This window comes from Coregonus clupeaformis, chromosome 6 (genome assembly GCF_020615455.1).
Source record: "Coregonus clupeaformis isolate EN_2021a chromosome 6, ASM2061545v1, whole genome shotgun sequence".
NCBI lineage: Eukaryota > Metazoa > Chordata > Actinopteri > Salmoniformes > Salmonidae > Coregonus > Coregonus clupeaformis.
The window spans coordinates 38744383-38769337 of NC_059197.1; the positions used below are offsets into that span (position 1 = coordinate 38744383).

General features: G+C 43.0%; 1 protein-coding gene across 2 annotated transcripts in view; it reads right to left on the reverse strand.

Moving 5' to 3' along the window:
- The window catches only part of LOC121567902 (trafficking regulator of GLUT4 1), a 30700-nt gene that overhangs the window by 4534 nt on the left and 1211 nt on the right, over positions 1–24955 (reverse strand). The gene's annotated exons all lie outside the window — the stretch shown is intronic.

Genomic DNA, 24955 nt, shown 5'->3' on the forward strand with positions numbered 1-24955 from the left:
ACATTATGGAGATCAATAGCTACAAACAGATCTCTACTCAACAGGCATCTCTCCAAATGACTCATTGTAGTTCTCAGGTAGGACATCATTGTTGTTTTGAGGTACTGTAGAGTAATGTGTGAGTGAACCATTGTTCCTGTGAAATAAAGCATTGAACCATTGTGTTTCCCTGGTTATCCTCTGTTATGTGTGTGTGCGGGGAGAGCACCCTAGATGACAGGTGTGTATGCTCAGGGCTGGGAGGAGAAAGGGAGGAGGGAGAGGGAGGAGGAGGGGAGGGATGGAGAGGTAGGCAGGAGGGGGAGGGATGGAGACGGAGGCAGGAGGGGGAGGGATGGAGAGGTAGGCAGGAGGGTAAGGGAGGGAGAGCGAGGCAGGAGGGGTAGGCATGGAGAGGTAGGCAGGAGGTGGAGGGAGGGAGAGAAAGGCAGGAGGGAGGAGGGAGAGAGAGGGAGGCAGGAGGGGGAGGGATGGAGAGGTAGGCAGGAGGGGAGGGGAGAGGGATGCAGGGGGGGAGGGAGGGAGAGGGAGGCGGGAGAGGAATGTTTGGAGAGGGAGGCAGGAGGGCTGGAGAGCTGGGAGACACTCCCTCCATTGGGGATGAATGAGATTACACTTTTATCACTGCAGGGAGCAACACTCCCTCCCTTCCCCCTCCCTCTCTCTCTCACTCGCTCTCCCTCTCCATCCCTCTTTCCCTCTGTGTATCCCTCCCTTCATCCCTCTCCCTCCCTCTCTCCCCCCTACCCTTCTCCTGTCCTTCCTCCCTCTCCCTCTACCCATGAGCCTCGCTGTCTCTAGTGCGGCAGGAACTCACACAGTGCACTGGTAGTCAGATAAGCCTGGGTCAGAAACCGCCAGCCAATCAGATGTATTCTCAGAAAGAGTAAAGAGTAATTATATATATGTTATATTTTTCTTATGAATGTGAAATCTCACCTATGTGATTGTCATTCTGCAGTACATCCCGGCAAGCCCACACAACAAACACACACACCACATCCTCTCCCCCAGCCCTGTGGTTGTTCCCACTGCAGTTGAGGCTGGCGAGAGAGAGAGAGAGAGAGAGAGAGAGAGAGAGAGAGAGAGAGAGAGAGAGAGAGAGAGAGAGAGAGAGAGAGAGAGAGAGAGAGAGAGAGAGAGAGAGAGAGAGAGAGAGAGAGAGAGAGAGAGAGAGAGAGAGAGAGAGAGAGAGAGAGAGAGAGAGAGAGAGAGAGAGAGAGAATCGGTGATGATAGATGGAGAGAGAAGGAGAGAATCAGAGATGAGAGATGATAGAAAGAGACTGAGAGGAAGATGGAGGTAGAGAGACAGAGAGAGACACAGAGATAGATGGAGAGAGAGAGATGAGGAAGAGAGCGAGAAAGAGGGAGGATAGGGCGAGAGAGAGAGGGAGAAAGTCTCTAAGAAAGTGCTCTCCCTCCCTCTAGCCTGCTGCTGTCATTAATAATGAAGAGTGTGGTCCCATGGATGGGAGTAGGAAAGCTACTGTACTGTAGGGAGGGCCTGACAGGAGTGTGTGTGTGTGTGTGTGTGTCTGTGTCTGTCTGTGTCTGTGTGTGTGTGTGTGTGTGTGTGTGTGTGTGTGTGTGTCTGTGTCTGTGTGTATGTGTCTGTGTGTGTGTGTCAGGGTTGGGCTCAATTCGAATTGAAGGCAGTCAAAATTTATTTATTTTCAATGACTTCTCAATAAACTGAAACGTAGAATCTATTTATTTCAAACTTTTTTTTACATTTCTGAATTTTTAATTCACATCACTTCCTGAATAGACTGCCTTCAATTCCAATTGAGCCCAACCCTGGCATGTGTGTGTGTGTGTGTGTGTGTGTGTATGACCGTGTGTATTCAGATAACTCTAAAATGTCTCCTTTCCTTCCCTCCCTCCTTGAAGTCATCGCTGATCTAACATGATTTGATAGGCGAGATCAAGAGTTCCACTACGACCTAGCTTCTACCAATCCAGTCACGTCAGATCAGTGACCACTTTAAGGGAGGAAGGACAGGACACATTTCTACAGTATTGGAACGGAGCCCAAGGGCAGGGCAGGGGTAGGAAACCCTGGTGTGTAAGAGTTCACTGAAACACCTGATTCAACAACTCCACACCTTTATCAGTTGGATGTTACGTCCCTAAAAAGACCACTGATCTTAACCACATTCGATTGGTCAGTCTATGTCTAAAAACAATTGGTTTGATTTTGAGAGTTAATTTACCAATCACATAATGTTTTGTTTTGTATTCCCATTGTGATTGGTACTTGAACTTATAGGACGCCATGTTAAGAGATCACTGATCTGACCGAGTTGGATCGGTGAAAACAATGTTTCTACCCTTCTGCTTACAACAATCTCATTATGTCAAATCAGATTTCTCCTCAAGGATAGACAGATACACCTTTGAAGTATTCACATAAGGCATCATGAATCATCATCAATGGTTGTTTTCCCCCAGGGCAAAATGTCAAAGAGCTGGGAGGTGGTTCATGTGGACAGTATGTTGGATGGTGCGTAAAAGGCTTGTATGAGGCTAGACTGTATCTCTAAGGAAGAGAAGGCCTGGAGAAAGCATTATATTATTCTATTCCAGAGGTAGACTGATGATTCACATAGTTTAACACTCTGCTAGTGAAAGGTAATTAAATGGGAATCCAATAAATCCACTGTCATGTTTTTGAGGAAAAATAAATGACAATGGTGCATTGTTTTATCCATACAACATGAAGGGGCTGTTTCCAGGGGACAGATTAAGCCTAGTTCAGGAGTAAAAAGCAAGCTCAATGGAAAATCGCCATTGAAAATGCTTTTTAGTCCAGGTTAAATGTCCAGGTTAAATTTAGTACTCTATCAGCAGGCCTACTTCAGTAATGGCTAAATTGCTGCTACAACGCTGCAGTATGTTATGAGTCTTCTATACAAAATGATCTAATGCCTTAGTCCTGTAACTGCTATCAAGCTTTGGCTAAGCACTGAATACCCATTTTCCTGTATCTGCACTGTCATTGTTTTGATTTCTCTGTACATTTACCATATGTCCATTGTTCTACATTCAGTATCACACCCCCATCTGTTAACATCAGGTGTCCTTTCCCAGTGGTGTAAAGTACTTAAGTAAAAATATTTTTAAGTACTACTTAAGTAGTTTTTTGGGGTATCTGTACTTTACTATTTATATGTTTGACAACTTTTACTTTAACTTCACTACATTCCTGAAGAAAATAATGTACTTTTTACTCCATACATTTTCCCTGACACCCAAAAGTACTCATTACATGTTGAATGCTTAGCAGGACAGGAAAATGGTCAAATTCATGCACTTATCAAGAGAACACGTGGTCATCCCTACTACCTCTGCTCTGGCAGACTCACTAAACACAAATGCATCGCTTGTAAATTATGTCTGAGTGTTGGAGTGTACCCCTGGCTATCTTTTAAAAACAAGAAAATGGTGCCGTCTGCTTTGCTTAATATAAGGAATATTAAATTATTAATACTTTTACTTTTGATACTTAAGTATATTTTAGCAATTACATTTAATTTTGATACTTAAGTATATTTAGAACCAAATACATTTAGACTTTTATTCAAGTAGTATTTTACTGGGTGACTTTCACTTCTACTTGAGTAACTTTCTATTGAGGTATCTATACTTTTACTTAAGTATGACAATTGGGTACTTTTTCCACCACTGTCATTTCCAAGCTTTCAGAGGGAATGCTGACTTCAAAACTACCCAACGTAACAAGATTACTAATAAGCCATTTGACACGCATACACACACACACACACACACACACACACACACACACACACACACACACACACACACACACACACACACACACACACACACACACACACACACACACACAAACACACACGGCTCCCACTTCCCACACCTAAACAGAAAGAGAAAAATATCCATCGGGCTGAAGCCTGAAGCCCATATTTAACCAGCCAATGTGCCGAGCGTGCAGTAGCAGTTTGGGCCTAGCAGTCAGTCCTATTACCTGGAGAGGCCTGCACGGCCAATGAAAGCCTATAACCCTGCCTCTCTCTGCCTCTCCACTCCACATAATTGTTTTACATCTGTTAAGCCTAACTTGCTTTTCTACTTACAGATCAGCATGAGTTGGCCATTGGTGATTGTACAAGATATACTTAAACAATAAGGCCAGAGGGGGAGTGGTATATGGCCACTATACCACGGCTAAGGGCTGTTCTTAGGCACAATGCAACACGAACTGCTTGGACACAGCCCTTAGCCGTGATATATAAACTCAGCAAAAAAAGAAACGTCCCTTTTTCAGGACCCTGTCTTTCAAAGATAATTAGTAAAAGTAAAGGGTTTAAACACTGTTTCCCATGCTTGTTAAATTAACAATGAACAATTAATGAACATGCACCTGTGGAACGGTCGTTAAGACACTAACAGCTTACAGACGGTAGGCAATTAAAGGTCACAGTTATGAAAACTTAGGACACTAAAGAGGCCTTTCTACTGACTCTGAAAAACACCAAAAGAAAGATGCCCAGGGTCCCTGCTCATCTGCATGAACGTGCCTTAGGCATGCTGCAAGGAGGCATGAGGACTGCAGATGTGGCCAGGGCAATAAATTGCAATGTCCGTACTGTGAGATGCCTAAGACAGCGCTACAGGGAGACAGGACGGACAGCTGATCGTCCTCACAGTGGTAGACCACGTGTAACAACACCTGCACAGGATCGGTACATCTGAACATCACACCTGTGGGACAGGTACAGGATGGCAACAACAACTGCCCGAGTTACACCAGGAACGCACAATCCCTCCATCAGTGCTCAGACTGTCCGCAATAGGCTGAGAGAGGCTGGACTGAGGGCTTGTAGGCCTGTTGTAAGGCAGGTCCTCACCAGACATCACCGGCAACAACGTCGCCTATGGGCACAAACCCACCGTCGCTGGACCAGACAGGACTGGCAAAAAGTGCTCTTCACTGACGAGTCGCGGTTTTGTCTCACCAGGGGTGATGGTCGGATTCGCGTTTATTGTCGGCGGAATGAGCGTTACACTGAGGCCTGTACTCTGGAGCGGGATCGATGGAGGTCCGTCATGGTCTGGGGTAGTGTGTCACAGCATCATAGGACTGAGCTTGTTGTCATTGCAGCCAATATCAACGCTGTGCGTTACAGGGAAGACATCCTCCTCCCTCATGTGGTACCCTTCCTGCAGGCTCATCCTGACATGACCCTCCAGCCTGACAATGCCACCAGCCATACTGCTCGGTCTGTGCGTGATTTCCTGCAAACAGGAATATCAATGTTCTGCCATGGCCAGCGAAGAGCACGGATCTCAATCCCATTGAGCATGTCTGGTACCTGTTGGATCGGAAGGTGAGGGCTAGGGCCATTCGCCCCAGAAATGTCTGGGAACTTGCAGGTGCCTTGGTGGAAGAGTGGGGTAACATCTCACAGCAAGAACTGCCAAATCTGGTGCAGTCCATGAGGAGGAGATGCACTGCAGTACTTAATGCAGCTGGCGGTCACACCAGATACTGACTGTTACTTTTGATTTTGAACCCCCTTTGTTCAGGGACACATTATTCAATTTCTGTTCTCTCAGTTGTTGAATGTTGTTATGTTCTTACAAATATTTACACATGTTAAGTTTAATGAAAATAAACGCAGCTGACAGTGAGAGGACGTTTCTTTTTTTGCTGAGTTTATATATATATATATACACTACCAGTCAAAAGTTTGGACACACCTACTCATTCAAGGGTTTTCTTTATTTTTTAATGTTTTACATTGTAGAATAATAGTGAAGACATCAAAACTATGAAATAATACATATGGAATCATGTAGTAACCAAGAAAGTGTTAAACAAATCAAAATATATTATATATATTTGAGATTCTTCAAATAAAAATACAATGTAGAAAATATTAAAAATAAAGAAAAACCTGGAATGAGTAGGTGTGTCCAAACTTTTGACTGGTACTGTGTGTATATTATTTTTTATCCTTTATTACTTTCCAACCCCACCACCCCTCCCCTAATTGGAGTAAACGAGCTTATACATGTACATTTTATGGACACAGTCAATTTTACAATCATTCTATTTTGTTTGTTTTTACTCCTGAACTTCCTCTACCCTCAACCTCTCCGATCATTTTCATGATGTCCATCCGGTTTGCTTCTATATGCCGTATCTTTCAAACTGTGCTCTTTCACAAAAGTTCTCAACCTATAACCTATATACTTATTATGGACACAGTATGTTTTACATTAGTTTTGTTATTTTGTTGTTATTAGTAATTAGCCGTGGTATATTGGCCATATATCACAAACCCCTGAGGTGCCTTATTGCTATTATAAATTGGTTACCAATGTAATTAGAGCAGTAAAAATAAATGTTTTGTCATACCCGTGGTATACGGTCTGATACAGTTGAAGTCGGAAGTTTACATACACTTAGGTTGGAGTCATTAAAACTCGTATTTCAACCACTCCACACATTTCTTGTTAACAGACTATAGTTTTGGCAAGTTGGTTAGGACATCTACTTTGTGCATGACACAAGTAATTTTTCCAACAATTGTTTACAGACAGATTATTTCACTTATAATTCACTGTATCACAATTCCAGTGGGTCAGAAGTTTACATACACTAAGTTGACTGTGCCTTTAAACAGCTTGGAAAATTCCAGAAAATGATGTCATGGCTTTAGAAGCTTCTGATAGGCTAATTTACATAATTTGAGTCAATTGGAGGTGTACCTGTGGATGTATTTCAAGGCCTACCTTCAAACTAAGTGCCTCTTTGCTTGACATCATGGGAAAATCAAAAGAAATCAGCCAAAAAATTGTAGACCTCCACAAGTCTAGTTCATCCTTGGGAGCAATTTCCAAACGCCTGAAGGTACCACGTTCATCTGTACAAACAATAGTATGCAAGTATAAACACCATGGGACCACGCAGCCGTCATACCGCTCAGGAAAGAGACGCGTTCTGTCTCCTAGAGATGAACGTACTTTGGTGCGAAAAGTGCAAATCAATCCCAGAACAACAGCAAAGGACCTTGTGAAGATGCTGGAGGAAACAGGTACAAACATATCTATATCCACAGTAAAACGAGTCCTATATTGACATAACCTGAAAGGCCGCTCAGCAAGGAAGAAGCCACTGCTCCAAAACCGCCATAAAAAAGCCAGACTACGGTTTGCAACTGCACCTGGGGACAAAGATTGTACTTTTTGGAGAAATGTCCTCTGGTCTGATGAAACAAAAATATAATTGTTTGGCCATAATTACCATCGTTATGTTTGGAGGAAAAAGGGGGTGGCTTGCAAGCCGAAGAACACCATCCCAACCGTGAAGCACAGGGGTGGCAGCATCATGCTGTGGGGGTGCTTTGCTTCAGGAGGGACTGGTGCACTTCACAAAATAGATGGCATCATGAGGAAGGACAATTATGTGGATATATTGAAGCAACATCTCAAGACATCAGTCAGGAAGATAAAGCTTGGTCGCAAATAGGTCTTCCAAATGGACAATGACCCCAAGCATACTTCCAAAGTTGTGGCAAAATGGCTTAAGGACAACAAAGTCAAGGTATTGGAGTGGCCATCACAAAGCCCTGACCTCAACCCTATAGAATATTTGTGGGCAAAACTGAAAAAGTGTGTGCGAGCAAGGAGGCCTACAAACCTGACTCAGTTACACCAGTTCTGTCAGGAGGAATGGGACAAAATGCACCCAACTTATTGTGAGAAGCTTGTGGAAGGCTACCCGAAACGTTTGACCCAAGTTAAACAATTTAAAGGCAATGCTACCAAATACTAATTGAGTGTATGTAAACTTCTGACCCACTGGGAATGTGATGAAATAAAAGCTGAAATAAATCATTCTCTCTGCTATTATTCTGACATTTCACATTCTTAAAATAAAGTGGTGATCCTAACTGATCTAAAACAGGGAATTTTTACTAGGATTAAATGTCAGGAATTGTGAAAAACTGAGTTTAAATGTATTTGGCTAAGGTGTATGTAAACTTCCGACTTCAACTGTATACCACGGCTGTCAGCCAATCAGCATTCAGGGCTCGAACCACCCAGTTTATAATGTACAATATATAATATATATAAATATATTACCTTTTTTATGCCTTAGGTGGTTGAGCAATATACTGTATTATTTTTCCCTTTTGATTAAATTCCATTCCGTTTCAGTGTTAGAAAATTCATTCTAGCCATTCTGTAGGCTGTCTGAATAATCTTTCCAAGTCCACCCCTGTGACGGACAGGTAATATTGTAATATCCTTCCTGATACTAGCCCCGTAACCCCCTTTCCTGTGTGTGTGTGTGTGTGTGTGTGTGTGTGTGTCTGTGTGTGTGTGTGTGTGTGTGTGTGTGTGTGTGTGTGTGTGTGTGTGTGTGTGTGTGTGTGTGTGTGTGTGTGTGTGTGTGTGTGTGTGTGTGTGTGTGTCTGTGTGTGTGTGTCTGTGTGTGTGTGTGTGTGTGTGTGTGTGTGTGTGTGTGTGTGTGTGTGTGTGTGTGTGGGTGTGTGTGGGTGTGTCTTGCTCCCCTCAGGACTGAGAGGATGTTTATCAGAGCTGCGTAGCTGGCTAACTGCTGCAATTTGCCCTCTGCAGAAAAGCTCAATTGACTTCAAATGCCTTCTATTGAGTTAGTGGCCATCTCTGGTTTCTCTCCCTCCCTCTGTCTCTGTCTCACTGGGAGTGTCTTTGGTGAGACTGAGGAACAGTTGTTAATGTCAAAGACTTTCAGCTAGGATGCTGGGTCCATTTGTTGAAAACTGTTATTGTCAGAACTGCCATGTTCTGTAAACTGAATTGTTAATTATTGTGTGCTGTCCCTGTCATTGAGTCATTCTGCAAGCCCAAAGATAGAAGACACATGAGCCAAATCTGGTTCTTCTCACCTGGCTAGAGACACTTTTATCTGGACCAAACTAGTCTTATTAGAACACTATAATAGAAAATGTAGCCTGCAGCAAGGACAGCCACCAAAATGTTGGTCAGTCACAACTTAAGTCAGACACAAACTCTGTGGAGGTTTCAGCCTCATAACAGCAGTGTAATGAGATCTATAAAAAACACCTTTAACATCTCAGTAGTTTCAACACAACCCTTTCCAAAACTTCTCTAGTTACTGCACTCTAAGAAAACAAAGGTGCTAAGTAGAACCATATATGGTTCTTCCGTTTGTCCCCATAGCAGGGGAACCCTTTTTGGTGCTTCATAGAACCCCCTGTAAAACTAATAACCCTTTTATCTTTGAAGGGTTCTTCCTAGAACCCTCTATGAGTGGTTCCACCTGCCTTATTAGCATTTAAAATTATTTATGACAATACATAACCTATATCATAAGGCCTTTTTTTGAGGGCCTAGTTATACTCTAACACAGTGGTGTTAGGAAACTCCGGGTTTACAGGCCACATCGGGCCTGTAAGTAACATTATGCTGGCTTGCAAAGTGATGTGTAATTCCTATTGCAATCCAGCCGGAGTTAGGATATCCAAGAATTATAACTTTTAATCCCTGCATCCTGCATTCAGAATGAATGCCAGGGTAGGGAAGATAGACTGAGAAGATTGTCTAAGTCATCTAAACTGGAGCAACCATCTCAGTAACAGGTGCAATAAATCTAACTACTAACAGATTGAATTAGTTGTAATGTAATCAACCAATGTACATGCAAAAACACAGATATTGAAACAAACAATTTCGAAAATCAACCTGCAATAGAGCATGCTGGGAAATGAGTAAAAAGGACACAATCACACTAAACTCTGGTTATTAGAACCAACACTGGGGTTATTTTACACCACTGAGTGATAAGTTAATTGAATGTTATATTGAGAAAAAGTAACACTAGGTAAAACTGGCCAATTTGCTCTTTTTAAAATAAGCAGATTACTCAAACTCCTGATGTTAAAGTTTAAACACTGAGGTAAACACTAATGATCAGGCACTATTTAAAATATTTTTTATTTATTTTTATACAATAAAAAAGCGTATTCAGATTCAGAAGGGTTCTATGTAGAACAAAAAATAATTATTGCCTTCCAAAGAATCATCAAAAGAAACCTTTCTTCCAAAAATGGTTCTTAGGATGATAAAGGTTTTAGGAATACCTTTACCCTTTACCTTGGATGAGTAGCTGCTGCTTCTGCAAAAGCTAATGGGGATCCAAATGAACAAATAATGAACCCTCGTCTTCCAAAAAGGTTCTCCAAATGAAAACGGTTCTTGGTAGAACCCTATCCCTCAGCAAATAACCTTTTTGGAACCTTTTTTCTAAGAGTGTACATGACCATCCAAAAGTCCCTACAACCTCAATGCCTCTAAAAGAAACAGCACCTACAGCTTTGGATTTTGTTCGTCATTGTGTTTGAGTGGCAACAGCAAAGCTCAAATTCCTTAAAGCCGGAGAGAAGTGGAGGCTGCAGAGCACTGAGCTGTGGCCTTACTGCAGTGAGGAGCGAGATAGAGAGGCCCACGGGACTAGACATGAACCACCAGCCTGGCAGTAAGACTATGGCTGCTCCATAAATTGCAACCTATTCCCTACATAGTGCACTACTTTTGACCAGATTTCTATATAAGGAATAGGGTGCCATTTGGGACTCAGACTACGAGGCCAGACACACTGGGGAGACTGCTACTGACTGACTGGCTCTGGCTGGAAAACCAGTTCGACGCCAGATGCTTCGACTGGATGACAATACATATCTGACCGCAAGCAGCTGTCTCCTCAGGGAGGTAGGACCGGCATTGAGAGGGAGATAGACATGAACATACCATCACACACATGCCCACTATACATTATGTACAGGTTATGTGCTGCAAAACATTTTTTATATAGCCTACATATTCAAATGTAGACAGTCACATAAAGAACCATCAAACATGTACCACTGATAAGAAACAGCTACTGTACGGATTTGAGCACACACACATCGCTGTAACCCTTATTCAGGGAGCTGTAGGAACCACATTGTACATCTTCCCATTATAGGCCAATTGTCTCGGTCCAGCAGGCTTCAGGTGACCATGGCTGGATATAATGATGTCACTGATAGCCGCTGCATTTATACGACCTATCCATCCATCACTTCAAGTGGAACAAGTGGAAATAGGACAGTGTCTCTCTCCTGAGTCCTGAGTTGAGAAAAAACGCATCCTTTGTAGTTTCTACTGTAGCCTATGTTGCCACGCCCAACATCTTGAATGAATCTCTGATGGTGAAGTTATTAAGCGTTGCTGTAAGCCTCATCTTGATTGAACAACCCATTTCCGTTCTCTTTGTTTTTGGTAAGACATACAGTGGGGAAAAAAAGTATTTAGTCAGCCACCAATTGTGCAAGTTCTCCCACTTAAAAAGATGAGAGAGGCCTGTAATTTTCATCATAGGTACACGTCAACTATGACAGACAAATTGAGAGAGAAAAAATCCAGAAAATCACATTGTAGGATTTTTTATGAATTTATTTGCAAATTATGGTGGAAAATAAGTATTTGGTCACCTACAAACAAGCAAGATTTCTGGCTCTCACAGACCTGTAACTTCTTCTTTAAGAGGCTCCTCTGTCCTCCACTCGTTACCTGTATTAATGGCACCTGTTTGAACTTGTTATCAGTATAAAAGACACCTGTCCACAACCTCAAACAGTCACAATCCAAACTCCACTATGGCCAAGACCAAAGAGCTGTCAAAGGACACCAGAAACAAAATTGTAGACCTGCACCAGGCTGGGAAGACTGAATCTGCAATGCTTGGTTTGAAGAAATCAACTGTGGGAGCAATTATTAGGAAATGGAAGACATACAAGACCACTGATAATCTCCCTCGATCTGGGGCTCCACGCAAGATCTCACCCCGTGGGGTCAAAATGATCACAAGAACGGTGAGCAAAAATCCCAGAACCACACGGGGGGACCTAGTGAATGACCTGCAGAGAGCTGGGACCAAAGTAACAAAGCCTACCATCAGTAACACACTACGCCGCCAGGGACCCAAATCCTGCAGTGCCAGACGTGTCCCCCTGCTTAAGCCCTGCTTATGTCCAGGCCCATCTGAAGTTTGCTAGAGTGCATTTGGATGATCCAGAAGAGGATTGGGAGAATGTCATATGGTCAGATGAAACCAAAATATAACTTTTTGGTAAAAACTCAACTCGTCGTGTTTGGAGGACAAAGAATGCTGAGTTGCATCCAAAGAACACCATACCTACTGTGACGCAAGGGGGTGGAAAATTCATGCTTTGGGGCTGTTTATCTGCAAAGGGACCAGGACGACTGATCCGTGTAAAGGAAAGAATGAATGGGGCCATGTATCGTGAGATTTTGAGTGAAAACCTCCTTCCATCAGCAAGGGCATTGAAGATGAAACGTGGCTGGGTCTTTCAGCATGACAATGATCCCAAACACACCGCCCGGGCAACGAAGGAGTAGCTTCGTAAGAAGCATTTCAAGGTCCTGGAGTGGCCTAGCCAGTCTCCAGATCTCAACCCCATAGAAAATCTTTGGAGGGAGTTGAAAGTCCGTGTTTCCCAGCGACAGCCCCAAAACATCACTGCTCTAGAGTAGATCTGCATGGAGGAATGGGCCAAAATACCAGCAACAGTGTGTGAAAACCTTGTGAAGACTTACAGAAAACGTTTGACCTGTGTCATTGCCAACAAAGGGTATATAACAAAGTATTGAGAAACTTTTGTTATTGACCAAATACTTATTTTCCACCATAATTTGAAAATAAATTCATAAAAAATTCTACAATGTGATTTTCTGGATTTTTTTTCAAATTTTGTCTGTCATAGTTGACGTGTACCTATGATGAAAATTACAGGCCTCTCTCATCTTTTTAAGTGGGAGAACTTGCACAATTGGTGGCTGACTAAATACTTTTTTTCTCCACTGTATACTGTGCCCTCGGAAAGTATTCAGACCCCTTGACTTTTTCCACATTTTATTATGTTACAGCCTTATTCTAAAATGGATTAAATAAATAAAAAAATCCTCAGCAATCTACACACAATACCCTATAATGACAAAGCAAAACCTGTTTTTTAGAAATGTTTGCTAATGTAAATAAATTCAAATAAAAAATAAATGTTCCTGTTTCCATTTATAATTCTTGAGATGTTTCTACAACTTGATTGGAGTCCACCTGTGGTAAATTCAATTGACTGGACATGATTTGGAAGGGCACACTCCTGTCTATATAAGGTCCCACAGTTGACAGTGCATGTCAGAGCAAAAACCAAGCCATGAGGTTGAAGGTATTATCCGTAGCGCTCCGAGACAGGATTGTGTCGATGCACAGATCTGGGGAAGGGTACCAAAAATGTTCACCAGCATTGAAGGTCCCCAAGAACACAGTGGCCTCCATCATTCTTACATGGAAGAAGTTTGGAACCACCAAGACTCTTCCTAGAGCTGGCCTCCCAGCCAAACTGAGCAATCGGGGGAGAAGGGCCTTGGTCAGGGAGGTGAACAAGAACCCGATGGTCACTCTGACAGAGCTCCAGAGTTCCTCTGTGGAGATGGTAGAACCGTCCAGAAGGACAACCATCTCTGCAGTACTCCACCAATCAGGCCTTTATGGTAGAGTGGCCAGACAGAAGCCACTCCTCAGTAAAAGGCACATGACAGCCCACTTGGAGTTTGCCAAAAGGCACCTAAAGACTCTCAGACCATGAGAAACAAGATTGTCTGGTCTGATGAAACCAAGATTGAACTCTTTGGCCTGAATGCCAAGCGTCACGTCTGGAGGAAACCTGGCACCATCCCTACGGTGAAGCATGGTGGTGGCAGCATCATGCTGTGGGGATGTTTTTCAGCGGCAGGGACTGGGAGACTAGTCAGGATCGAGGGAAAGATGAACGGATCAAAGTATAGAGAGATCCTTCATGAAAACCTGCTCCAGAGCGCTCAGGACCTCAGACTGGGGTGAAGGTTCACCTTCCAACAATACAACGACCCTAAGCACACAGCCAAGACAACGCAGGAGTGGCTTTGGGACATTTGTCTCTGAATGTCCTTGAGTGGCCCAGCCAGAGCCCAGACTTGAAACCGATCGAACATCTCTGGAGAGACCTGAAAATAGATGTGCAGCAATGCTCCCCATCCAACCTGACAGAGCTTGAGAGGATCTGCAGAGAAGAATGGGAGAAACTCCCCAAATACAGGTGTGCCAAGTTTGTAGCGTCATACCCAAGAAGACTCGATGCTTTAATCACTGCTAAAGGTGCTTCAACAAAGTACTGAGTAAAGGGTCTGAATACTTATTTAAATGCAATATTTCATTTTATTTTTATTTATTTTTATTCCATAAATTAGCAAACATTTCTAAAATCCTGTTTTTGCTTTGTCATTATGGGGTATTGTGTGTAGATTTATGAGGGGAAAAAACGATGTAATCAATTTTAGAATAAAGCTGTAGCGTAACAAAATGTGAAAAAAGTCAAGGGGTCTGAATACTTTCCGAAGGCACTGTTTACTGTATATATATATTAAAAAATACAACACAAAACACATACAAACGACAGCATACAGACTCACACAAACATCAACAACATCACCCCTGCCCAGACCTACCTGCCCACACCCCCATCTCCAGCGCCCTCATTACTCTCCGCCACATGGCCTCAAACTGCACCATTTTGTTTCTCTCCGTCGCACACGCACTTTCAACATTTAGATAATAAAGCATTTGACCTTTCCATTGTGTTAACGATGGAGGATTGGTTGATTTCCAGTTTTTAAGTACATGTTTTTTCAAGATGATTGATGAGGCAAGTATCATCCAACCCATCGGGTATCTCACTGCACCCTCATATGACATGTCTTGAAATATGCAGACAGACGGATTAAAAGTACATTTACATTTTAATGCTTCTGACAACCAACTTTCTAACTCCGCCCATAACTTTTGGACTTTATAGCATTCCCAGAAGTTATGGATTAATAAGTCATTGTTAGTTTTACACTTAAGACATGACTCTGCTGTTGTGCTGTAGAACTTGTGAATTGTGTCTCTTGTATAATACATTCTATACATTAGTTTATACTGGATTTAGTGTACATTTTAGTTAACTGTAATTTCGTTGGTTATGTTCCCATATTCCCTCCATCTTGTGCCAATATCAGTTATTTAGATTTTTTTCTAAGAGATTGACAGTTGGATAGGCTCTCTGCAATGTTTTGTATATCTTACCTATCATATGAATATTATTTTCTGACTCAAATAGGATTCCCTCAAGATTGCTCTGATGTCCAAAAGATTTCAAATCGAAATTTAATGTACTTGAAAATATCTACATTGGTCAGTCCAAAATGGCTTTTTAATTCTGTCATGGAAATAAATACATGTCCTATTACCAAGTCATTTACGCTTTCTATGCCTTTAGTTTTCCATGTGGACCAATTTATCCGTGAATTATGAAAAGCTATCCAAGGAAGGTTCCATAGGGTTGTGTTTTTAGGGTGTGATCTTGGTTCTTGTAGAATACGTTACATTTTCTTCCATATTGTAATAGTGCTCTTAACTATGAAGTTTTTAATGTTCTTAGCTTTATCCTTTGAAAATAGACACGTGAAAAGATTCTGGGGATGAGCATGCGTCTCTTCAATATGTACCCATTGTTCCTCTTTAGTGCATGTAGCCCTTTCCTGCAATCAATGATCAAAAGTGCCCTCTTTGGCCTCATGGGTGGAATGTTATTAATATTTTTCATAATTTCATCATTAACAAAGACTATTTCAAAAAAACAGAAGAAAATCCGGTGTTTCTATTTCAAACAGTTTTGTTATATTTCATTCTTCTGTGATGTATATCAAGTGTAATATTGGGATGCAAACTCAAAATTGAATAGATTTTGACTCTATATCTGACATGGTACAGGTATCTTCTTTGTTTTAAGCTCATAACTATGAATGTGACGTTTATACTTTTGTTACAAAGTAGATTTGTTTAAGACTACCAATAATCACTCTGTGTGACCCTGAATAAGCCCACTGCAGTGAAAGGTTATAACTACAGTGCCCTCCACTATTATTGGCACCCCTGTTTAAGATGTGGTCGAGGACTTCCAAAAATTCTCCTTTTTTTTTTAAACAACATAGAACCCAAATGCAAAAAAATAGAAAAATCCAACCTTTTATTTAAGTACATTACTTTGGTGGTAAAAAAAAAATCACACATTTAGAAAAAAAATACTTGAAATCATGTGTCCCACAATTATTGGCACCCCTAACAATTCCGCTGAAAATTTTAATTGATTTTTTTTTAAATATATTTTTCTGTAGTTGCTAAAGTTGGTCAGGGTATCTAGGAACTTTTCATTAGTAATTCATGACTTCCTGTTTCCCTGGGGTATAAATATGACGTGACACAGAGGCCTAATTCTCTTACCCATTTGTCAACATGGCAAAGACAAGAGAACACACCATTCAAGTAAGGCAGATTTGTGTCGACCTTCATAAGTCAGGCAATGGCTACAAGAAAATAGCCACTCGCCTTAACTTGCCCGTATCTACAGTCAGAGGAATCATTAAGAAGTTTAAAACAACTGGAACAGTGACAAACAAGGCTGGAAGAGGTCCCAAGTTTATCTTGCCACAACGCACAGTGAGGAGGATGGTAAGAGAAGTAAAAAAAAGTCCTAAGCTCACTGTCACAGAATTGCATCAAAGAGTGGCATCTTGGGGTCATAAAGTCTCCAAAACAACCATCAGACGCTCTCTACATGCCAACAAGCTGTTTGGGAGGCATGCAAGGAAAAAGCCTTTTCTCACTAACACTCACAAACGTAAACGTCTGAAGTTTGCTAAGCGGCACTGGGACTTCAACTGGGATCGTGTGCTTTGGTCAGATGAGACTAAGATTGAGCTTTTTGGCAACAAACACAGTGGGTCTGGCGTAAAACAAAAGATGAGTATGTTGAAAAGCACCTCATGCCCACCGTGAAGTATGGTGGAGGATCTGTGATGCTGTGGGCCTGTTTCTCTTCCAAAGGCCCTGGGAACCTTGTTAGGGTGCATGGCATTATGAACGCTTTGAACTACCAGGACATTTTAAATAAAAACCTGATGGCCTCTGCCAGAAAGCTGAAGATGGGTCGTCATTGGGTCTTTCAGCAGGATAATGATCCAAAACATGTGGCAAAATCTACACAAAAATGGTTCAGCAGTCACAAACTCAAGGTCCTCCCATGGCCATCTCAGTCCCCAGACCTCAACCCAATCGAAAACCTGTGGGGCGAGCTAAAGAGGAGAGTGCATAAGAGAGGACCCAGGACACTGGATGATCTAGAAAGATTGTGCAAAGAAGAATGGTCAAAGATCCCCTCTCTCTGTGTTCTCCAATCTTGTGAAATGTTATAGGAGGAGATTAAGTGCTGTCTTGTTGGCAAAAAGGGGGTTGTACAAAGTATTAACATCAGGGGTGCCAATAATTGTGGGACACATGATTTCAAGTTTTTTTTTTTCTAAATGTGTGATTTTTTTTTTTTACACCAAAGTAATGTACTTAAATAAAAGGTTAGATTTTTCTATTTTTTTTGCATTTGGGTTCTATGTTGTTTTTTAAAAAAAAGAGAATTTTTGGAAGTCCTCGACCACATCTTAAACAGGGGTGCCAATAATTGTGGAGGGCACTGTATATGTCACAAGTAAAAGCCTTGGGTCGCGAGTTGATACAATTCCAAGTCCGGAAGATTAAAACCACCCTCAGACTTAGGAAGATGTAATACCTTCCTTTTTATTCTATGAGTTTTATTTGCCCATATAAAGTATTTTATGACGAGTATACTTTTTAAAATAATGTCTTTGGTGGGGTAATTGGTATTACCGAGAATAAATATAAAGACTTTGGGAGTCATGCCATTCTGAAGAGGTTTATTCTACCTGTAAGATGTATGGGAATATTGTTCCATTTAATTAGATCTGCTTTCATATTGTTCAGTAATGGGATAAAGTTATCTTTACATATGTTTTGTTTGATGTCACTTATTAAACATCTTAAGTACTTGATATTTTTTGTGGTCCACTTAAAGGATTTCTCTAGATCTTGAGTTACTTTTTTTATTTTGCCTATTGCCATTATTTAGTTTTTTTCCACATACATTTTATATCCTGAGGTTTTAGAGTATTCTGAAAATATTTTTTGCAAGGGGGGCATTGAGTTTTCAATATTGGTCAGGTACATCAGGTGACCATCTGCAAATAAATTTAGTTTATGTTATTGTTTACTAATACGGATACCTGTTAGGTTTGGGCCCTGACTAATTATTTCTGCAAGCAGTTCAATTGCCAGTGCAAACAGGAGGGGGGAGAGAAGACATCCATGTCTAAAGCAATTTAATTAGATAATGTATTATTTGTGTATATTTTAGATTGAGGACATTTATGTAATATTTGTATTAAATGTATTATTTCAGCTGGAAGGTTGAAAGCTTCCAATGTTTTGAATAGAAAAGGCCATTCAAAACGGTCAAAAGCCTCTTTGGCATCAACAGCCATTATTGATAAATCTATATCTTGTTTTTATTGTATTGTATTAAACTGAAACATGTTCTTGTATTTGTTTGGAAGTGTCTATTTTTAATAAAACCCTGTTTGATTGATATGTATAAAGTCTGGTAAGACTTTTGTCATTCTGTTGCTTATGAGATTTGTTATTATTTCCGTTCTCAGCGGTCTCTATGAACTCTATAAGTATATATTTTAAATGCTTTGAATTTTTACGACACGACCACAGCATTGATTGTGTCCAGCACAAGAGATTGGCCACCATAAAGCCGCGTGCACACAGGTTGCATCATTACATTGCTGTCTGGTACATTTTACGTAGTCTTCGCAATCCATGCGCTGCATCACAACAAAAAGAATCACGCTACACATTAGCAACTTCTTCTGTGGTTTATCTACTTCCGTGTCTGATACCGCACGGCAAAGCAACGCACACAAGATGGAAAATTCCAATGCATGCGACACACTGCCTGCAGTGCCACACACCGTAACTCCGGCAGATGAGTCACAGCACTGCCTCCCATTGAAATTAATGGACTTCCACCAGAACGCATACAGTGTACACAACCAGTGTGCGTGAGGCTTAACACCTTAGCCTACCTACACTGTGCCTCTCTTGGGGCTATGGAAGTCATGATATTTTGTCAGACGGTTATTGTCATGCAGAAGTTTTCCGGTCTCACGGTAAAGTACCGTTAATTAACATAAACACGTTTAGCATCTCCAGGACACCACACATACAAGCCGCTGATGCGTGCCTTTGTAACATCTACATTAAAAAAATTATATTCCATAAATTTAATATACACCATAACAATAAATCCATTATTTATTTTAGGCAGGTCTAAAGAAACATTATGATATGAAGAACATTTATTTCAGAAGAACGAATATGAGTTGGCCTACTGTATGTTATCTGGCTATGCCATAGGCTGTAGGCTTGTTCATTTAGCAGACAAGATATGCTTATAAGTCCTGTGCCATTATTTTATATTATACCACAGCATTGTTGAATACTCGTTTCTGATTGGCTAGAAGGGCATTCTAGAATGGACATTAAAACCAGATAACGGGTCAGTTGGAAAAGATGTCGGGACAGTTGGAAAAGATATTGGGACATCTTGCAATCATGACGCAATAAGCGCCTACACATGCAGACCATACTTGCTACAAAGTTACAGAAAGCTAAACCAACAACCACACAAACCGAAATTGGATACATTGTAAACGCAGGTCCAACAAGGAAAAACTTGTTTTTGCAGAGACATATTTATTTTGAGCATCTGATGACGTAACGTGGTGAGTGATGAACATTAATTTCTCTGGTCCTTACTGCAGTGTTGCAGTCATGATGCAAGTGGCGCTATGCTGTCAAATCCTCCCACGTTTCTGGAAGGACCAGCTGTTTTCAGCAACTGATTTTTTTTGGGGGGGTTTATTTGGTCATATTGGCAGGTTTGCTAGCAGCAAACTATTTAGCTAGCTTCTAGCCTAATTGTGAATTTGCAGTGCGATCTCCTCGTAATGAACAGTGTCGAGTGTCCTGACGAGAAGGCAAACTTTTCTAGCTATGCCAGACAAAATCGGGAATTATCAGCTCATTGTTATGGATGTATCCAAATGAATGTCAATAGAAAACAGCTACTTTGCTGTTGTTCTGGCTGCAGAGGTTGTGACTGTGTAGCCATAGCTAGTTGGCTAGCTAGCAGCAAGCAAGGGATAAGAACGTTGCCACTGAGCATGGCAACGGCACATAAAGAACGAACGACGGGGTCGCGTCCATAAATATTGAACTAATCGAACGAACTACTTTTTACTGCTCTAATTACGTTGGTAACCCGTTTATAATAGCAATAAGGCACCTCGGGGTTTGTGGTATATGGCAAATATACCATGGCTAAGGGCTGTATCCAGGCACTCTGCGTTGTGTTGTGCAAAAGAACAGCACTTAGCCATGGTATATTGGCCATATACTACACCCCCTCGGGCCTTATTGCTTACTTATAGCCATGGTATAAAAGTGATAATCAACTCGGGGCTCTATGTAATCTCTGGAAAATAATGCAACTCTGTGGAAGATCAGTTCCACTGTCACGCCCTGACCTTGAGAGGCCTGTTGTCTTTAGTTGGTTTGGTCAGGGCGTGAGATTCTATGCTAGAAATTCTATGTTTTTGTTCTAGGTATTGTATGTCTATGTTTGGCCGGGTGTGATTCCCAATCAGAGACAGCTGTCGCTCGTTGTCTCTGATTGGGGATCATACTTAAGTAGCCTGTTTGCCTACCTTAGTTGTGGGATCTTGTTCCGTGTGTAGGCTTGTATTTGTATAGCCTGAGGACTTCACGTTAAGTTGTTTCTTGTTTTGTTTATGTTTATGAAGTTTAATAAACATGTTCGCATACCACGCTGCACCTTGGTCTGACCCGTCTCTCAACGACCGTGACAGAAGATCCCACCACCAACGGACCAAGCAGCGTGCCCAGGAGGAGCAAACACCCTGGACACAGGTGGGGAAGATGTGGTCTTGGGAGGCCAGGCAGGAGAGGAGAAACGGCGACCCAAAAGGACTCGGCCGAGGAGGAAGTCCGAGAGGCAGCCCCAATAAAAAAATGTGGGGGGGCTACAGGGGTGGTCAGGGAGCGAGCGAGAAGAGCCGCGACCACTGCACCCGGTGGGTTTCCAGTTTGAGTCCCTACGACCATGGGAACAGGAATGGGAACAGTTTTATACTGAGGAGTCGGAGGATGACGACGACGATGAGTTTCTGTTCCCTAACTCGTGGGGGCTCCCGGAGGAGTCCTCACTGGAGGAGGATTGGGCGCGGAGAGTAAAGGACTGGTACAGTCGTAGACCTCCAGCGCCGGTTCCCAGTCCGGAACGCCTCGTGCCTGCTTCTCGCACCAAGCCAGTGGTGCGTGCTCCCAGTCCGGTAAGATCCGTGTCTGCTCCTCGCACCAAGCCAGTGGTGCGTGTCCCCAGTCTGGCACGGCCCGTTCCTGCACCTCGCACCAGACCTGTGGTGCGTGTCCCCAGTCCGGTACGGCCCGTCCCTGCTCCTCGCACCAAACCAGTGGTGCGTGTCGTCAGCCCAGTACGCCCCGTACCTGCTCCCCGCACCAAGCCAGTGGTGCGTGTTCCCAGTCCAGTACGGCCCGTCCCTGCTTCTCGCACCAAACCAGTGGTGCGTGTCGCCAGCCCGGTACGCCCCATACCTGCTCCCCGCACCAGGCCAGTGGTGCGTGTCTCCAGTCCGGTCCGGCCCGTGCCTGCACCTTCACCAAGGCAGTGGTGCGTGTTCCCAGTCCGGTACGGCCCGTGCCTGCTCCTCGCACCAGACTAGTGGTGCGTGTCCCCAGTCCGGCCCGGCCTGCTCCACCGGTGCCTGATCCGGCTCCGGTCGGTTGCCCCATTCCGGAGTCAGAGCAGTCCGCTCCACCGGGGTCCAGTTCAGCTCCGGTCAGCGGCTCCATTCCGGAGTCAGAGCAGTCCGCTCCACCGGGGTCCAGTTCAGCTCCGGTCAGCGGCTCCACTCCGGAGCCAGAGCAATCCGCTCCACCGGTGCCTGATCCAGCTCCGGTCAGCGGCTCCATTCCGGAGTCAGAGTAGTCCACTCCACCGGTTTCTATTCCAGCTCCGGTCAGCGGTTCCGCTCCGGAGCCAGAGCAGTCCGCTCCACCGGGGTCCAGTTCAGCTCCAGTCAGCGACTCTACTTCAGACCCAGAAGTCAGCCCCTCTCCAGGGTCGGGGCCTCCCACACCAGGGTCCAGACAGGGCTTGGTGCATCGTGGGGGGATTGCCGATCCAGGCCCAGATGTCAGCCCCTCTCCAGGTTCGGGGTCTCCCACACCAGGGTCCAGACAGGGCTTGGTGCATCGTGGGGGGATTGCCGATCCAGGCCCAGACGTCAGCCCCTCTCCAGGTTCGGGGTCTCCCACACCAGGGTCCAGACAGGGCTTGGTGCATCGTGGGAGGAAGGAGAGGGGAAGCATCGCGCCAAGGTCCAGACCAGACATGGGGCGCAACGGAGAGGCAGAGAGGAAGAGGTCGTCACGCCCGGAGCTGGATCCGACTCCGAGGCTGAAAGCCCACCCGGACCCTCCCCTAATGAGTCAGGTTGGTGCGGCCGGAGTACGCACCTTTGGGGGGGGGTACTGTCACGCCCTGACCTTGAGAGGCCTGTTGTCTTTAGTCAGGGCGTGAGATTCTATGCTAGAAATTCTATGTTTTTGTTCTAGGTATGGTATGTCTATATTTGGCCGGGTGTGATTCCCAATCAGAGACAGCTGTTGCTCGTTGTCTCTGATTGGGGATCATACTTATGTAGCCTGTTTGCCTACCTTAGATGTGGGATCTTGTTCCATGTGTAGGCTTGTATTTGTATAGCCTGAGGACTTCACGTTACGTTGTTTCTTGTTTTGTTTATGTTTATGAAGTTTAATAAACATGTTCACATACCACGCTGCACCTTGGTCTGACCCGTCTCTCAACGAACGTGACATCCACTCCGCTAGTGTGGTGAGATATTCTGTAGCTAAAGGTAATGTGTCAGCCTGTTAATTATGAAAATATTTTATAAAAAATGCCCTATTACTAGGCTATTCAAAATCAAATACAAATTCACTATAATTGTAGGCTAACTCTGAATTTGTTTAATTTAGGCTAGACCAATTATGTACCAAAGGTATCTTAAATCAGTATTTTTCGGGTTTGGGCTCATATATAGGCCTATGCATTTGCATAAGCTATAATATGCATATGGGTGTTTTGAATTAATCATCACCTTAGAAAGCACTGTCCATTTCGTTGTGTTAGGCTTTGAAACAACATCCACATCGACCATGTTTTCCACTCAGTTTCAACCTGTTGTTGAACTTGTTGAACTTCTTTCTTCAAATTGATCAATCCAACACATTATTACACACATTTCATCGATTTTCTTTCTTTATAACGCATTTGTGTACACAAATTCCACTTTGTTGTGGCTAACATTAGCTAGGCTATCTAGATGGCTAATGTTAGTTGGTTACTACTAACACATGTCCAGAGTGCATAAGAGGAGATTACCATGACTCAACAGTCACATCGAATTTTACTGCGGTCATGACTGGTGTGGCGGTAATACAGTCACCGCAACAGCCCTAGCCTCTCTCCATGTGCTATTTAATTAATTGTAAAATAAAAGACAAATTGGAGGGTGATGGATATGTCATGTGATCCCAGTTTTCGCGATCCCTCCGGATTTAAGCAGACTGGATGCACTTAATGTTGTGCTTGCATTACAACACCAAATGATGTTGTTGTCCATGTATGTTTCTACAGAATACATTGTACTTGGATATCAATTGAGGTAAGAATATTGCTATTTTTTGTTTACGACCGTTTTTTCAGTGAGGTCATTTTTATCCTTCCAATATTTGCCAAGTCAGGGCTTAACCGGCCATGTACACTATACAAGCAGCACTCACCTACTCATGCTAGCCTCGCCCTCATGTGGGTGCTAACAAGCTAGCAAGAAAGCTAGGTTGTGCTACGTATCAACCACCATTGTCAGCCAATCCAGTAGGGGTTGGAAGCTATGGTGAGCTTCGATTAGTCACTCAGGTCACGTTATCTCGCTTTGCTTCCGTTGAAAGCAAATGGCTTCCGATGTTTCACCGCACTATGTCTCTTCCTAGTGTAAGTGGCCTCTAAATTGCCCCCATTTTTTGGCACCAGAAACACTGTTGTTTAAAAACAATATAATTCTGGTCAACATCCTCATTAATAAATCTGCTGCAACAAAGCCTACATCAATGTGCCAACACCTGCCATATTAGTGTCTAGCTGGGACATCATGGAAGATGCATGGCACCCGGTACAGGAAGTGCAGGTATGCTGCAGATCTTTTCTTAATGAAGCAGCAGGAGTGTAATTGAGTGGGCCCTCACCCCCCTCCCTTCCCACAAGGTAGGCTAAAGACAGTTGAAAAAATACTGGGAACGGAAATGTGATCGATATACTGTCCTTTTCCCTTTATCATAAAATGATTTGTTGAACAGTTGTAGATTTAGGGCTCTATTCAATCCATATCGCGGAAATTCAGCGTTACAGCATGATTGAAATGTTAAGATAATGTTCCCGTGTTAGCAGAGATCGCATTCAAGGTAAACACTGCATATGTTGGCAAAATCGGAAATTACCTTTACAGTTCTAGCGTGGAATCTTTAACGCTTCAGCGATACAGCTTGTATAGAGCCCTTAGGCCTACACTCGATCATGAATGGGTAAAAAGGGGCTTTCGAATTCAACTGGGCTATAGGGCTACGATTTAGTGGCAAAAGGTCGTAGACCTTACGCTGTTTGAGGTTATTACTAGTGTTAATATCCTAGGTCTATTTTAAATATTAATTGCAAATAATGATTCCCTTATCCCGCAATGTT